The sequence below is a fragment of the Sinohyriopsis cumingii genome, chromosome 1, assembly GCF_028554795.1.
Source record: "Sinohyriopsis cumingii isolate HCF-2022 chromosome 1, ASM2855479v2, whole genome shotgun sequence".
Taxonomy (NCBI): Eukaryota; Metazoa; Mollusca; class Bivalvia; order Unionida; family Unionidae; genus Sinohyriopsis; species Sinohyriopsis cumingii.
Genome location: NC_142961.1, coordinates 50,101,981 through 50,117,956, shown reverse-complemented (window position 1 = coordinate 50,117,956; position 15,976 = coordinate 50,101,981).

Below are 15,976 nucleotides of genomic sequence, written 5' to 3'. Positions count from 1 at the left end.
TGATATATACGGTCATGACGATTTTATACTGACTGATGCACAACTGCAAATATTGATAAAAGATCATGTTATGATCGCGCATTGTGATATACATCAAATCCTCGAGTATATACACGTATTTAGATCGATAAATCTATAGATTAGATTTATATATATCTTAAATATGTACCACCACACAGATGTTTTCGTGTATAACAAACAAGCACTCGAGGAAGCAGTCAAGGCTGCATTTGCACAAGAAGAAATTAACGTTAAATTGCTCATTGATGAATACGGAGAAGAAGATTTCTTACTAACACAGCAACAGTTAGATAATCTCAGACGCGAGCATATTACCGCAATAGTATGTGACAGAGATCAAATTCTCAATTATGCACACTCCTGCATTGAACCCAACCGACTTATCACGCTGATTTCATCTCCTTGATTTTGTTGTCCCGGGACTTTGTTGTCATCCTTGATGAAATCAAGGATAAAATCCTTGACTTTGTCACCTTCATTTCATCCTTGACTTTGTCAAGGGGAAGTAAAAAAAAATATATTACTTTTTTTTTACTTTCGATTTCATTTATAAGTACCTGATTTCATCCTTGACTTTGTCCCTGATTTCATCCTTGACTTTATCAAGGTGAGGTATTTACTTCCTTGATTTCATCAAGGATGAAATCAGCGTTGACTTCGTCATTGACTTTGTCCTTGATGAAATCAAGGGACATACAATGTTTCAATTTTCTAACGCGAGTATTTATTATCTTTTTTGTTTCATACTCGGCTGCCAATGCCAACCTAATCTTTTCAATTGCACGAGATAGTGAAACAAATTCATTTATTTGTGCTTCTTCTTCTACTGTGACCAGCGATTTATACAAATTATTTTGAATTTTTTTTATGAATCGATATTGAGCAGGAAGAATATAACGCCCTGCGCATTTAGCTTCATGCAATGATTCAAAATCGGACATAATTGTTTCAGGATTTAGTGACAAATTAAATCCTTGTTCTTTTAAATTTTTAATAGCATCAATCACATTATTGATATTTTCGTAATTCATATATATATAATATTATATATTTAAAAGAAAAAAACATCACATCTCCTTGAGCCTCTAGGGTGTCTTATAACATCCTACCAAACTCAGGAGCGGAAACACGACCCCCATGTGAGCCCCTAACCTGTCAAATAACAGTCTAGAGAGCCCAGAGGGTGTGTTTGCGAGAGAGACGAGACATTCCCCGTATTGAACCCCCTAGCTTACCTGACGATATGCTAGCAAGGTTCATATAGGGACAACACACAACATGTAGTATTTACATCTGTAAACTTTCTAAATTGCCACCGCATTTTAGCAAGCTTACAGTAGTATAACTTAATTCTTACTTATCCTAGGACTGTAAAGCTTCTAAATTGCCTCCGCATTTTTGCAAGCTTACACAGTAGTATTTGTAGAAATATAGTAGTAACTAAGGACAGCACAACATATAGTAAGACGACTTATCCTAACGGAGTCATTTTCTACACTCAACAGCGGGACAATACCATCCCGAAAATCAACCCCTGGATGGACGCAAAAAGCATCCGCCATGGGTGGATATGACGGGATGGTATTGATTGCTGTTGAACTTCGAAGACTCCGTCTTCTAATAGGATCGTATCGTATATAAACCGACTGATACTTGGAATCTCAAAAATAGCTCACGCGATGGGCGTGACTTGTTTAAAATGTTTTATTTGTTTTTTTCTTAAATATGATTATGTGGAAAAATACAGATGAACCATAACCCCGAAGAAGTGTAATAAAATAAAGATTTTATCCGCAAAAAAAAGATAAATAGACAATTACGTCTTTGTCCCTGACTTTGTCAGGGATAAAATCATTCTTGACTTTGTTAAGGAATAAAGGGAAGTTATTTACTTCCTTGTACACAGAAAACCGTCTGCTCGTTGTGTTACCTGTAAACGATTTACCTCTGTAGTGGTAACAGACAGTTAACAAATTCTGAATTGAATTTAAGTTCTGAATTAAAAAATACGTGAACGCGGAAGTGTTATAAATAATAATTGTATACCACTAAGTCGCGCTGGGTAAATTTACCCACAATGACATCTCAAGGAGTATTGCACAAAGGGAGGGAACTAATTGCATAAGATATGCCTAACGGAGTTATCTCCGTTTGGAAAATCCTCGGATTATAGTAAAGTACCTAACAATAATGAAAAGCAATCTTTTGCTTATTTTTTGACAGAGCAGATTTGGTTATATTTTTCGCCACGGAGTGTATTGAAAATCTGTGAATATCAAAATACTTGCCAGCTGAGTTCATAGATGGGAATATTTTTTCTTCATTCGTATCTAAATTTATGGATAAAATTGCTTTGGCTCTTTTATTGTTACAGCCAGTATTACCAGCCCTGCAATTTTGGCTTTGCGTCACAGCTCTTAAATTGGATAAATTATTATTAAGTTTCTGTCCATCAATGTGATCAATTACAAGACCGTCTTTGATTATCCCAAAGAAACACTCGAACAAGAACCTATGATTATAATAATTTTTCTTTCCAGCAACCTTAAATTTAAGATAACCAGTATTACTAACAACACCAACTGTTTTTTTCAACCTGCAATTCCTAACTATTCCCTCGCGAGATGCTTCGTAAGTTTTAATGGTTGGATGTGAGACAAATTCTTGACTCATTTATATAATAATATATTTGTCTAATTTATAATTTGTCTGAAAACTTATTTAAATAATCGCTTTCGGATTTCAGCGTATCTCCATTATTTTTTTATTGTAATATCGCTTGAGTTCACGGTATCGCTTTCCTCCGCACATTGAACATAACTGTGTTTTACCTCTGACCCCAATACCACATCGAAGGCATGGTATTGGTCCTGTGCTTCCTCGTTTGATGCTTTGTAGGTGTTCACCGCAGAATTCCTTCCTGCAGGATTTATTACAGACTGTTACAGATCCAACTTTTAACCACTTGCAATGATTCATTTGTATATATAATATTTCTTATTTAAATATCTGTCTTAAATATAATATGGAGGAGTTTTCGAGGTTATCTGCAGTTGGCGCCGGGAAATTCGATCTTGACAGACTAACCCGGGACTTACGACGACAATTCCTGACTGATCTATTTAATATTATCAGGAATGCCAAAAAAGAATTCCACGACGACGGCGCATCTCACGTGTGGTCGTCATTTAGAATTATCCGCGACGATTCTGTCATTGACAAAGTCATCGATGCTACAATGAATGATGCACGAGCAAAAACAATTATTGATTTTCTCACCGCTGATGAGGGTGGTCGGAAATATTTTTTCAGAATAAAATGTATTGTGCAAGCAGATTCTGATATATGGATTATCCGTGACAAACTCGACCCTGTTCTTGATAATGGAAAAACCGTTCTGGTAAGTAAAGATTCCAAACCAGGAATGCTGACCGGGATTGATAAACCATATTACGCTCGAGCGTATCCTGTGACCGCAGTCATTTATGGAATCTATCCAATAAAAAACCAAAAATTGATAAACTCACCCCGATGAGAACGTCGTCAATGACTTCGTCATTGGGGCTGAATTGTGTAGCCGAGCGAGTAATGGAACATTTTAAAAATGCGATGCGCGGAAACGGTTTGACTGCGTTAAGACAGTCCAAGATAACAGCGTGGGCTGAGCGGGTCAAACACACAGGAGCGTCAATAAACGATGTTGCCAAGCTAGAAAGCGCATTAAGATTTCCCATAACCATAACAACGATAACAAAGAAAGTATTATACAAATCAAAATATAATCGATACGGGGCTCCAATAAATATCATTGATCATAACGCTCATGCTTAGACTAACGCAGTTATGATATTTCCGCGGGATCGTGTTGTGAAATATTATCAAGGAAATATATTTGATGCTATCAAGCAGATAAGCAAAACCGACCCTGTGTCGATGTGGTTGTTTAAAAGTTCCGAAGATTCCGAGTATGATCAATTTTTAAAACCCAACGGTGAATTATACCGGACGGAGTCGTTGCAACAACAAATGAAAAAACTCGCAGAAAAATATTCAGAAAACACCGAGCAGTTATTGGTTAATTGTTTTAGAATTCCGAGTGTTGCCGCTCACGCTGCAAGAGAAAGAAATTCATGGAGACCAACCTGAAGTCAGTTTCTTTCGGATATACAATTAAGTTGTGTCGAGTATGGACATGGCGGGCTGTGGAATACCCGGTATGACTACCGGGATATGATTTCCGTGGATATGATCGCGTGTTATCCGGGAAGCTTTCTCGGGATGGGCGAGTGCCGCGAATACTTTAAGCGATTTGGGCATCCCACGAACTCGATGACACGAGTTGCTATAAACGGTCCTTTACCCGACTTTGACTTCACAGGATTTGCTCGTGTAGCTTCGTTTGAATTTGCCGCGGGACTTCATCCGTGCTGTTATGTTTGGTTTGGCAGACACTTCAGTGAAAAGCGCTGGGTACCAATAGTGTTATTGCGATATATGCTTGACAGCCGAATACTGGTATTGTTGACTGTCAGTGAAGCAATCATATCATATCGACCACAGACTTCAGTTTGGTTGCCAACACCGGAGCATATCAGTCTCGGTGAAGTTATTAGCGAGTATGCACGAGAGAGTCCAAATACTCCCATGGATGTCATTATCGGCGAGGCTCCTAAAGTTCTCAAGATCAAACTCAGCAATAGTGAAAAAACAGCAAAAGATCTCGGACGAAGAATAATCGGTAAATTTACTCAAGGTGGTGCATATGATCATAAACTACATCACTCGCGACTGATTATCGATGATGCTGAATTGGATTTTATAATTGCTGATGCCGTTGCGAGAAATATATTTTGTAATCTGGAGGATGCTTACTTGTCCGACGGGAAAAAGTAGGGCACAATTGTAAGTTATATCGACGGAGAATCCCCTCAATACACACATCTAAGATCTTCGACGCTGGCTTATGTTTCTATAAATTTGCTATCAATGATAAATCGATTTCCTGACACCGCAGTTAGAGTTGTAACGGATTCATTTTATATCAATAAAAGATACTTAGAATCACTGGCTTGTTTTACAAAGAAAGTCGAAGACTTTTACTATGAATCATGGAGTTCGTGGAGAATAAAAGCGGAGATGTTACATGAATATTGTGAATCCGCTGATGTTACAATTAAGGATAATTATTGGGAATCAGAATTATCAGAAATGTCGAACGCACCATCTGTGCATGATCCAATCACCAGACACAACACCGTTTATTTGAACGGACCGGGTGGGTCTGGTAAGACAACTCGAGCGATTGAATTATTTCGAAATTCAGATATGATTGTGCTAACACCTACACACAGGCTTGCCAGGGAGATGAAACAACGAGGAGTCAATTCTAGTACTTATCACAGCTTTTTCAAATACAGCGGCTGTGTGTGGACGTCAGATCGAATGGGAACAAAATATATTCCCGAGAAAATAATTTGGGATGAGATATGTACGGTGCCGTTGGAAACGTTAAAAACATTTCTTGATTGGCTGCGAACAGCGAATACTGCAGTGATAATGTGCGGCGATCACGGTCATCCACCTCCGTGTCGGCGTATCTCCACATTCGTGGTTAAAAGATTTTGTTGATTATTATGAAGAAGTGTCTGATGATCATTGAGCACTTGATGCAACGTTGAAGGAATTTAAAATATTAATCAGATTACAACCGAATAAAATTCAATGTGAAATTATACGCGAGATGATTCCTGAAACTTCAATGAGCGACTTTTGGAGCGCGTGGAAACCAAACGTTTTGATAGTGGCAAGTAGAAAGATAGTCAGAGACACACTTCAACAACAGCTATTTCAGTTACAACAAGAAAAATTTCCAATGCTGCCAGTGCCGTTATGTTATAGACCAGCTGATACGCGGTTACAGAATATAGATGTTGATATTCCTGGGAAAACAGAGAAACAGAATTTAGTATTGAATGATATTGTGCTAGTTGATATTAATGCTGTCAAAGATGCACTAAAAATGAACAAATCCCCGTGGACGCTAGGATATGCAATGACGATTCATTTATCTCAAGGACTGACTATTACTGATACAACTGTCTGGATTGTTGATGATCGAATCGAATGGTCAAACTTGGTCTACTTGGCTGTGTCCAGAGTCAGAAGATTTTCTCAGCTGCGGAGAATTGTCTTGTTAGATTCAATAGCTGATAAAATTAATAATGAAAACAACAGCGACATAATAAAAAGAAAACTCGCTGGTTACAAACAGAGTGACAAAAAAAATAATCGCGATTTTGACCTCGACGATGACTTCGTTGTGGCGCTGAAACAACAGCAGAATAATCACTGCGCGAGCTGTAATTGTATAATGCTATGGCACTATTCGAGTAATAATCCAAGACAATTCACCGTTGATAGAAAAGATAACAGTCGCGGTCATACACGTGATAATGTGATGTTGACCTGTCTTGAGTGTAATCGACGTACAGGCGCTAGTGCTAGTTAAGTGATCGGGGTGGTAATTGTGTGTCCTCTGGAATTACTTGTAATTGCTCACGTGTGAATCCACGTTGAGGAGCAGTTGAATCCAACCTGTAGATCGCTGGTCTACCAGTGGATCTCGTTATGTTAGATATCTTGTGTGTGGTAATACTCCAGATAGGATCAGTTGCTCTTTTTTTACCACCTTCAAGTTCACCTGGTTCATATAAATATCTTACAGTAACATTACCCAGTATTGGTTGTGCTGAAGAATCACGTCGTACGGGTATATGTTTTTTGTGATCGCGATGGCAGGTTTCATGTTGGTTGTTCGAGTTATTTCATTATTTAGCGCAGCTATCACACCTGGTAATCTTGCAACCCATTCGCGCCATCTCGTATCCTGAATGAATTCCTTCGCGTATTGATATCAAAATAACCGCTCAGCAAGTGTTCGATTGAATCGCTCAACAATTGCCTGATCACAATGAATTACAGTATGGCCTCGTCTGATGGTGACATTATGTTGTTTCATCAGCGATGATACTGCACCTTGAAATTCTTTACCAGGATCAACTTGTAATAAATTTGGCCATCGTAGAGATCCTCGTTGATAAATTCGTTCAAACGCAGAAGCAACCTCGGATGCTGTTTTAGTTGATAGCGGTTCTGCATCTTTGAATCTACTTGCAACATCAACTACAGTTAACGCGTACTTGTATGTGTTTTGACGTCTCCGGATTTTAATAGTATCGTGTGGCAGAAATAATATATCAGCCTGATGAACCTCATTTGGCACACTAACATTGAAATGTGCAAAGTGAATTTGTTTAGGACGCGGTAGATAAATTTGCCATATTGCCTGTCGGGATAACCACTTTTTAGCAGTAGCTCGCGTAACTTTTGCTGCTTCAGCGAGTTTACTAATTGCTGCGCTACCTCTCCAATATCCCTTTGGGGAATAATAAATCGACTCCATTATATACCATCACCTAGCGCTAATTTACCTTTCATTGCAGATTTTATTAACCAGCTAGCTAACTTTTCTTTGAAAGATTTATCAGTGATGGCATTTAACGCATGAATTAATTTCACATCCGCGAGATGGCGCTGTTGCAAATCCTTACTTCGGTAAGCTACATCATGCGCATGACACGCCTTATCAATAGCATTTGTCGGATACTCACCTGGATTGGGCTGATTCTGGTCATTAAACCTGATATCAAGTCGGGTTCCAGGACCACAGTAATTATATCCTGGAAGATGTTTTTCTCCTGGGTATTTAGCCCACGGAGCTCCTGGCAGCTTGGCTAACTTGGCTGCGATATCACCTCCTTTTCTTTTATAATAAATTTAAACTTTTTGTGCCGCATCGTTCACACTTGCCTGTAAGCGCAGATCGATTATTTTTTGCTGTAGTGGTTGTTATGTCTGCAGTTGGGGTATGTGTTCTACATTTCACACAATATAAATCCGTATTATTTTATGATATATCTAATGGAGATTACTGACTTTTCTGCTACAAAACGACGAAAGCCAATCAAACATAACTCAGTGCTACCAAATTCTGTCCGAATGATTATTATAGGCCCATCTGGGTCGGGTAAGACGCAGTTGTTACTTAATTTAATAATGAAGTGGATGAAGTGGGATAAGTTGTATTTGGTAGCTCCATCTGTGGACGATCAGCGATGCTACAGCGTGTTTAAAGATTTTAATGATAATGCAGCGGCGATAAATGACGGTGATGATGTTATTGAATTTATTACTGACATCGATGAGTCGCCGGGTATCGATGATATTGACGGGAGCATCAATAATTTAGTCGTGTACGACGATGTGATGCTGGACAAACAAACAAACCCTGCCAGGATATTTTCACGCGGCAGACATAAAAACGTGGATGTGATTTATGTAACTCAACGATATACACAAATCCCGAAAGTGATCAGAGATAACTGTAATATTCTTGCGCTGTTCAACGGCGTTGACGTACACACGTTACGAAATATTCATCAGACTTGGTGCAGCGGCGACATGGATATAAATAAATTCAAAAATTTCTTTAGTCGTGCTCAGGCAAAACCACATGGATTTGTAACGATAAATTTACATGATCCTCGAACACGGTATCGAGTTGGGTTAGATACAATTTTTAACTAGACAGGCGACTGCAAGCAAACTCTGCCAGGGACTTTCACAGAAACACTAGTGTTGAAATGCTAGCATTTCAGCAGCAGAGAGGGCGCCACCGAGTGTTTTCGCAAGATAGACCCTTGTATTAACAGAAATAGTTGTATAGGTAGATATTTTCATGAGATAACCCTTCTAGTCAGCGGAGAAAGCCTATTTTGTCATGTTTTTCTGACTAGAAGGGTTTATTTTGTGAAAAATAATATCTGTCTAAAATGTGCTCGATAGAAGGCTCTGTTAAGCGAAATACTTTGTGGGATTCGCCCTCTCTGCTGCTTGTGTATTTTTTGTTAAAATCTGCCTTGTACTGCGCTAGTTTTCAAGGGTTCAACTCAGCTAGATCTATCAGCTAAGGAGATTAAATCTTCATCTTATTTGATCAGTCGTAATTATCATGTTTAATGACCTAACGTAGCATACACACTTGACCAACAAGTTGTTCTCCACCTTTTTTTTTTTTTTTTGACTGGCGGCGGAGACCAACGTCATTATGCACTACTTGTGCTGAAGCGTCCGCAGGTGTATCTGCAGATGATCGGACCAAGACTAACCTTTGTATCCAGACGGTAAGTATAATCCATCTTCTAATGCATTAAATATAATTGCAAAATAAATATTAAATATATTATGTAATTAACTAAAATAAAGTAAAGTAGACACCCATGTCTTGCTATATTGATTCTTAAACCTGATTGTTACGTACTGCTGTACATACCCAACAAATTTGGGCTTTGGATGGTCTCTTGTTTCCTTGCTTGCCCACCGGCGTTCTGGCGTTCTGGCTCTTGATTCAAAATGTCCCGGGCCTTAAAGACTATATAGTTGGAAATTTGCTGGAAAACCGTTGAAAGTTGGAATAATGTTGGAAAAGCGTCGGATGTTAAAGTTGAAAAATTGTTGGAAAATCCCAACTAGTTTTGAGACTATAAATCTTCCGAAAACTTAATAATTATTTCCAACCAAAAGGATATATTTGTTGAAATTATCGTCCCAAAAAAAATATTTATTAAAAATTGATCCAAAATCCATCGCTGAACCGTAATTTGGTAACTCATATCGCTCGCCGTACGGGTATATTATACTTGACCTACCTTGCGCATGCTCAGTGAATTATAAACAGCAATGGCTGCGACCTACGAAAGCTACATGTGATGGATCAAATAAAACCCAGTATTTTATACACGGATCGATGACATCTATTAAATATCATCTCCTGTAATCGAATATGCTCTCCTCAAATACCCCAAAATCTATAAAACTTATCTTATCATGCCAAATAAGCAAATGCATCCTATGAAATCGTCAGAGGGTCAACGTATATGTACACGTTAGTATGTACTGTGATCAGCTGATTGTTTCAGCAACCATTATATTTTTTTTTATTGATAATTATTTTTCTTCCTATTTCAAAAAATTACTTGCTGAATAACAAATATCAGTTGTGTAAAGTAGTAATTCTGGTGGTTTTATATGTCGTTGATTATAGTGTTTCGCGAACTTTTCATCGATTACAGTAAAGACTATAAAACTCGGACTATTACATAACCCTCTGCTTGATGTGTAGCGTCCTCGCAACCACTTTGCTCTAATAATAAAAATAAACAAAAGGAAAACAAACATATATACCTTTCATTGTAAAATGTCTGTCTTTATTTATTGGCGACACTATAGCAATCCGAATATGCAACTAAATTTCTTCTTTTACACGTTCACACTATCTCGTTTTATTGTCCTCTCTTTCAGTTTTGTCTCATATTCTCCCTGGGGTTGGCGCATGGTGCATCCCGTGGTGATCTTGACCATGACAGTCTTCGTGTCTGGTTACTCATAGTAATTCTCGCCTTTAGTTCTTGTATGGTTTTTGTGAGGTCTCTTATACTTTCTGTTTGTTTTTGCAGAGAGGTGTCGATGAGTTCAAGGGCCTTGTTGTTGGTGACCATATGCTGTATCATCAGAATGCTCTGCCAGGCTGCAATTACATTTAGGTATATGAGTGAGATTATTGTCTGCTGCAGTAGCTGCTTTTGGACTCGTGTTTTCTAATTGGTATTCTTCCTGGAGTAGGGGCATTATACGTTCATCAATCAGATCTTGCAAACTCTGAGAGGTACTGATATCTTCCATCACTTCCTGCTGGACCATGTGTTGAGTTGTAAGTTGGGATGGAAGGGATGTGACTGGGGTGTTAGCCTGGAGTGGAGAGCGTTTTCTTTCCTCCCAATATTTTGCAGATGTTTCCCAGTCATATTTTAGGATGTCCCTTCCTTCCAATGGGAAGTATGGGTTATCACTGATGGCATAGTACTTCTCATCTATAATCATTCCGTTCTTCTTGTACCCTTCAATGATCATGCGGTGTCCCCCAAAATGCCGGCCATGATCCTGCAGATCTTTAAATGTGGTGGTCCTTTAATCACACAGTCTGCACAAAAAGGGGACCTGTTGCATATCATTTAGATGTTCTTTCAAGTACCGAGCTACCATTCTGCCCCTCTCACTCTTTTGACTACAAATCATGCAGGTATACAACCTTCCTCTTTGTACTCACATTCACTTGATTGGCCATCTCTGAAATAGAAACTGGTCTGTGTAGGCTCTCTGGTTAATAAATTATCCAGTCAGAAACAAAAACAATATAAACATCAATTTATCTTGATAATAAGATGCAGAGGGGGTATACAAATATTAATGTCAAGTCACAAAGAATGGAAGAATGTTGTAAACCCCTGCTTTTGTAATGTGAACTATCTATATACACCACTCCCTTGATAACTTGCGCCCTGATAACTTGCGAACCCGCTTATAACGCGGTGTCAGGCATGGATCCCACTTTTTAAGCCCGAAAATACCCCAAAAATGTATCCCTATTTGTTGAACTTGAAGAAAATCGCGATCAAAATTGGTAACAGAAATTCTGATGTATTGCTCGTTTTATCGTTGAAAACGGCAGATAGGACCTGGAAATTCTAACCGGCACCATGAAATATCAAATTTAAAAATAACTTTCCAAACGACATTACTAGTACACTGCAATTAACGATATGTAAGGAAATTTTGATCAATGAAAATGTCACGCCGAGTGGAGGTAGTACTTTAATAAATAAATACAAATTAAATAATTTTTCTATCAATTGAAATTTGTGTTCTAGTTCCATCTTTTAGTTCCTTTTAAGTGTAATCGTCATAAGTGCAATGTGTCCTCTTGTAATTAAACATAAAATGCGTCAATCTACTGTAACAGCTATGTCCGCGAACGTTTCTTTGGGAACCTAATTAAGTGCTGACTGTGTTTTGATAACTGACTTGCGGAAATATTTGTTGTATTGTTGCACTGAATTAAAAGCTGGCCTGCTTTATATTATCACGTTAATTATGTCTTTTGAATAAAAAAAGGAGGTGGAATAAAAGAAAAGTTAAAATACACAAAAATCGGACTAACTTAAAATCTAGCGGCCTTGGTCGTATGTCGGGTGAACTCAATTCATTTGATCAATCGAACACTGTAATAACGTTAGTGTGTATGTAACAGAAACTACCTTAAATTAACCGACTCTTTCACAACTCTGATCAAAGATAACAAGGCAGCAAAGCAAAAAGAATACTTAGTAAAAAAAAAGAGCTTGATTTCACAGATACGGACAATTGTGGGCAAGCGAGTTTCAGAGAATTCTTGAATTGGCATTTAGAGATATCCTCAGGGATGATAAGAAATTTCATTATTACTTCCAATGAAATCACGACATTAACATTGTACTAACTGAACAATAAAAAACTTAGTTTCGACGTAGACGTGACGAAATAAATGTCGCGTGTTTTTGAAAAAAAAAAAGGAATCTTGTTTGGTGGTGTATCGACAGTTAGTCTAGTTTTCAAATTGTGGACTACCGATTTGGCAAGATACTATTAAACACCACTACGGGAACCAGACTCATCAAGACGACAAAAAGCAGTGATGTAATACAACGATATTTCGCGTACACATGATGGTTGTTCAAACCATTTGGAACAATCTTTCATATGTTGGATATTTTGAGAGAAAAAAATGTTATTTAAACAGAATAACGAACAACTTCATATGTCAGTTGTAGTGTTGGACAGGTTCCTGGCTTGGTCTGCTCAAGGAGATACCATACTATGTCTCCTTCCTTATACTGATATTGGTGTAGCCTCTTGTCATGGCTGTCCTTTTGCCTTTTCACTGCTTTACCAAGGTGTTTTCGTGCCACACAGCATCCTGTAATCTGTCAGCATATTTCCCGTAGGATGTTACTTCACCACCATGGTATTTGGGATTTGTATGAAACATTAGTTCAGCTGGAAGACGAACTTCTTGACCTAACGTTAGAAGATTTGAAGTTAATTCAGTTGACTCACTTGGATTGGCGCGGTAGGCGGCAGCAAGACAACCTAAATTTAAATCCCATCCATCTTCTTCACCTTTCAAATATGCCTTAATCATCCAAAGTAATGTTCTGTTAAATCTCTCTGCCTGCCCATTACATTCTGGGTTTCTGGCCGTGATTCTTGTTTTTTTTAAATTTCCAGCATTCTGCATAGCTCTGAAAAATGTCACTTTCAAAATTTCTACCTTGATCTGAATGTATAGATACTGGGCACCCATACCTTGCAACTACCTCATTCAGTATTGTCTGAGCGCATGTTTCAGCAGTTTGATCCGGTATGGGAAACACTTCAACCCATTTGGTAAAATGAACTGTTACTACTAAAGCATAACGGTTTCCTCTAGGGGTTCTAATCAAAGGCCCCAATATGTCTACTGCCAACCTGTCAAGTGGTGCACCAACTTGCATATCACCTAATGGTGCACAAGGTGTTTTATGCATGGGCTTTGTAGTGGCGCACACATCACATTTCATTACCCAGTTATTAATGTCTTGTTTCATCTGAAACCAATAAAATTTCTGTTGCATCTTCTCCCTGGTTTTCTTCATTGCCAAGTGACCAAGTGACCACTCAGTATACAATTATGCATCATCGTCAAAACTTCTGTTCTTAGACATTTAGGCAAAATCAACTGTGAAAAGGTACCTGTGCCATTTCTCTTATGATATTGCTTGTACAGCAACCCATTATGAAAATGTAAAGAATCCCATAAAAGCCAGTAATGCCATGCTGCTTCACTATTTCTGTGTTCGATGGTCTCAATCCATTCTGCAGGTATGTGCAGATTATTTCTGTATCTTCATCTGCTTCCTGTAGTTTCTTCAAAGCAGTTGCTGTGTATCTTCCTATCAAATCTATTCTTGGAGGATCAGTCTCACCAGACTTCCTTGTCCCATCTGCACCTTGTTTTTACTGTACTATCATCTTGACTCAGATTATGTAATCTGTTACTTCTGGTTACAACTCGTAATTGCTCTAAACCTTGATGAAGTGGATAATGAGCTTCACTATCTACCATTTCCATAATATCTTTGCTTTTACCGCACTCATTTATGTCTGGAACAATGTGTGTCACAGAATTAGGCAAAGAAATAACTTGGTTTTGTCTTAAAAACAATTAGACTATTTCTCGTTGTACATGTGTACAACGTTATATAGGGTGAATGTGTTTTTCCAGGTAAGCGACTGTATTAACATGTACCTAGCCACATATTACTTGTGTTAGGTATCATGACTAACATGATATGCACGGGTATTCTACCCCGACTTGTACTCACTCTCCTATGGATTTAAGTAAGACGAATCACGAAAAACCACACTGGTCGTTTTTGGACCACGTCAAGGAGTATACACTCTCCTTTATTCTCCAACCATAGGGGTAAGTGTTAAATTTACATTCTTTTTATTTGATAGGCGAAGCTTATTCGGTTTGTACTGTGTTATCGCGTAATAATGTGTTTATTACAACGCAGATTTTTAAAGTATTATCATATATCTAGAAATTATACAGAAACTATTATGTCCCATTTGGTTTTATTATAGCTGTGTCTGTGTTGGCAGCTGTGTCTGTGTTGGAAGCTGTTTCTGACTGCGTTTGAAGATGATTCTGACTGTGTTCGTAGCTGACCGTTTGTAGCTGACTGTTATGGTAGCTGACCGCGTTTGTAGCCGTGAATGTCGATTTAATGTTATTGTGAATATAACTAGAGCGGTCCGAAGCTGTACGAAGCCGTCTAAAGTTTCTTGGAGTCATCTGGAGCTTCCGAAACAACGCTGTCTGTTGTGATAAGATTATTGTAAATCTTAGTCGTGATAAGATTATTGTGAATCTTAGTCGTGATAAGATTATTGTGAATCTTAGTCGTGATAAGATTATTGTGAATCTTAGTCGTGATAAGATTATTGTGAATCTTAGTCGTGATAAGATTATTGTGAATCTTAGTCGTGATAAGATTATTGTGAATCTTAGTCGTGATAAGATTATTGTAAATCTTAGTCGTGATAAGATTATTGTGAATCTTAAGTTGTGTCAAAGATTATTTTGAACCTTAAGTTGTGTCAAAGATTATTTTGAACCTTAAGTTGTGTCAAAGATTATTTTGAACCTTAAGTTGTGTCAAAGATTATTTTGAATCTTTAGGTGTATCAAAGATTATTTTGAATCTTTAGGTGTATCAAAGATTATTTTGAACCTTAGTGGTGTCAAGAGTATTTTGAATCTTGTGTAAGATTATTTTTGAATCTGTTTAATTTTGTTCGAGATTTTGTGAATATCTTGTTGAACAAAATACTGTTTAAGGGGTATGTACAGTCCATGAGGGTTCTTGGATCTGCACTTCATTTTATTTAATATTTGTTTTGTTTATTTTCAATTGTATTTTTACATCATATATTTATCATTATTAATTCATTCATAAATTTCCATCTTTCCCACATTGTGTTTGGCTTGTTCATTTAGTCAAAAAACCCACTCGGTTACAATTCTGCGACAATGTGCCTTGTCTACCACTAATGTGATACTGTTTTTATTCCACAATTTTTACCACTTGTGTCAACTGCAGAATTCTTAAGCTCCTGACACTCCTCAAATGTGTATTGTAGCCTTTTAAAACTAACACCAACAATATCTGTAGCAATACAGCTGTCCGCAACTACCGTGTCGTGTTTATCACATCTATTCGTGTACACATCAGTTGCCCTCCCTGGACTACTGCTTTCCATTCCTAAGGGATCCCTATTACAGCTCTCCATGAAAACACCAAAGGTCCAGTCATGGCCTTTAACCACAATATCTTCAGCTTCCGTACCTCCATTCTCCTTACTTTCGACTCCTGTCAAAGATTGTGTCATTTCCATCTCTCCCATATTTGAGCCT